Consider the following 3,046-nt stretch of genomic DNA (forward strand, 5'->3'; position numbering starts at 1 on the left):
TCATTTATTATCATTATTATTTGCTTAATTTCACCAGAGAGAGACGAAAGAAAAGGAAAGTAGGAAAGCAAGCCTCCAGGTCTGGGACTAAAACCGTGGTCGACCATGTGGGAGTCCAGCACCTTAACCACCACACCACCCACCAGCCCCCATACACAAGTGATTGACCTGTGCTTGAATCTCTCGCCACATCTCACCACATGACAAGTCCTGAGGCATTGACGGCTTTTAGCCTGTAATCCTGCCTGGTCTGGGTCAATACTATCAGTGTGGGCCCCTGTTAGTTTGCTTGTGGATTCATTTATGTCCAGCCCTTTATTTATTTTTAAATTTCTGCCAGAGGCCACAGGCACTTGCCGTAGAGATACAGAGACACCCTATCAAGATTTTGGACACGTATGCACATGCACCCAGCATGGCTTTCAAGCCTCCAGGGTCAGGATTCAAACCATGGTCAAGCACGTAGGATCTAGGTCACTCAACAACCAGGCCACAGGGCTGGCCTATTACCAAACTTAAATCAGGTTCATTTGTCCAAGCACTATAAAACCAAACCATAGGCACATGGTGTGATGAAGGAAAGTACAACTTTATTGCAATGTGCAAAGTAAGGAGGGCGGGCAGCTCTTGCTGAACAGACCCGGTCTTGCCAAGATATTCCCCACATGTGTTTTTAAGAGCAAAATTAGGAGCAGAGATCCCTGGCGCATGATCAGCTCAGCATCGGTTCAAGAGGGCATGATCATCTCGGAGGCATTCTTGTTTGGTGAGGCCTTAGATAATCAAATTTCTCTTCAGGTGTCTGGAGCCATTCAGCCTGGGGTCTCTGAGCTCACAGCTAGCAGTTTCCAGCCTCCAAAACATCTTACATATCGAAATGAAAGCCGTATCTTTCCTTTGAGAGTTTTAGAGGTCAGATGGCCCTTCTTCAGGGTCAATGTTTCATTCTCATAACCAAAATCTGAAGATTCTCCTCTTATTCTGGGCCATTACAATGTAGATGGACCTCGCATTCCAAGAACCTTGGAAAATACACTTTACTTTCAGTTCAGTCCTTATTCATTTTCTGTTTGGGAAATTCTCACTTTTTCTTTAATGGAAGGGGAAACTAAGGATCCATCCCTCTTAGGGAGTTCTCTGTTCCATTTCAAGCCCAGCCCTTTATCTGTCATATTTATGGCAAATGGCAAGGTCAGGAAAGGCATGTAATTGTTTTAAAATCAATCCTTGACTTTTTTTTCTTTTTTTAAAGTGTATGCACTCACCAGAGCCAGAGAGAGAGAGAGAGAGATAAAGAAAGCATCCCCCAGGGAGGATGGCCATGCCACAAACTCTTCTCCATTCTCTCAGGATTTGGGGCATGCACACACACACCCCAGACATGGTTTGTTTCCTTTCTTTCTTTTTTAAAAAATAATTATTCTATTTTTATGGATTTTGCATTCCAAGAACCTTAGAAAATACACTTTACTTTTAGTTCAGCCCTTATTCATTTTAATTAATTAATTAATTAATTAAAATTTGACCTGAGAGAAAGAGAGAAAGAGGGAGGGAAAGCGAGAAAGCAAACCACCAAGTCCAGGACTCGAACTGCAGTTGGCTATATGGGAGTCCAGCGCCATCAACCACCATGCCACCTGGTCCCTTTGTTTTTTTTTAAGAGAGTTTTTTGCTATAGGGCATTTGGATCTCTCACTAACAGCAACCTAGGATTTCCTAATCCACCATGCTCCCTCCCAAAATATGCTTACCTGGCAGATGTTTTATTTGCAGAACTTTCACAAGGAAAAAACTTGGGGTAGGGTGGGAGGATTGGTCAGAATTTCCAATTCCAGCACTCAGTCTAGCTCATCATGTAGCAGTAATATCAACTGTTCAAATCATCAAGGGTCGATCAGATCAATTAATGCAAGGGCCATGCATCTTACAATGTAAACTACCAACATGGAAACAGGGAACCCCCTGTAGTGACAGTATTTGTGGTGACAATGACTTAAGTGGACTCTCCTGGGAGGGAAACACTTGTGACTCTGGACCATAGATATCTTGGCAAATATGTCCCCTACGGGCTTTTTCAGGTATATGTAAGAGGATAGCATATGAGAAAAAAGAATGGAAAAGGAAATAAATCCTCTTTTCTGAAAAGCAAATTAATTAGAGGTAACTAGAAAAAGTGAATTCAGAGTGCTAACAACTTTTAAACGACCTGACCGGGTACTTGGAGGAATTCACTAGAAGGCAGGACAGGTGAAAAGGCACCATTTGAGAGGGCACAGGGTGGAGGGGTGGTGGTGAAGAGAGGAGGGGCTTCACTTCCTGCCCATTGCTTCTTCCAGAAAAGCACCCTGACCTTTCTTCTTCCAAAAAAACCCCCCGAGTCTACCGAAGCTGACGAGTTTTGGACATCTGTATTTTCATTCAGCAGAACGGCAGACCTGCCACACTGCCACTTATCCTAGCTTTGTTTCCTAGACTCTGTTTTCTACATGCCTCCCGATAGTATTTGCTGATGAATGGGTTTACTATTTACATTTTGTTTTATATCTTCACCTCAACCTTGCTTCCTTTTATGCTTTTTTATTGTGGTAAAATTGACCATTTTGACTATTATTAAGTATACACTCAGTATCGGGACCAGTAGTTGGCATAATGGCTATGTACCTGGACTCCCATGTAGTCGACTGTAATTTCAGTCCCAGACCCAGTGGCTTAAACTCAGGCTGGGTGCGTGTGCGTGGGTACCCAAGATCCTGAGAGGAGAATGGAGGAGAAGAGATTGCGGAGTGGCCATCCCCCCGGGGGGTGATTTCTCGTTCTCTGGTGAGCGTACATGCCCTATAGCAAAAACCTCTCTCTCAAAAAAAGTGTACACTGGGAACCAGCAGTTAGCGTCATGGCTATGTCGCTGGACTCCCACGTAGTCGACCGCGGTTCGCGTCTCGGACCCGGTGGCTTAAATCTCACGCCGGGCGCGTGTGCGTGCGTGCCCAAGATCCCGAGAGGAGAATGGAGGAGAAGGGATTGCGGCGTGACCATCCCCCCTGGG

This window comes from Tupaia chinensis, unplaced genomic scaffold, assembly GCF_000334495.1.
Source record: "Tupaia chinensis unplaced genomic scaffold, TupChi_1.0 Scaffold000567_1, whole genome shotgun sequence".
In the NCBI taxonomy this organism is placed as follows: domain Eukaryota; kingdom Metazoa; phylum Chordata; class Mammalia; order Scandentia; family Tupaiidae; genus Tupaia; species Tupaia belangeri.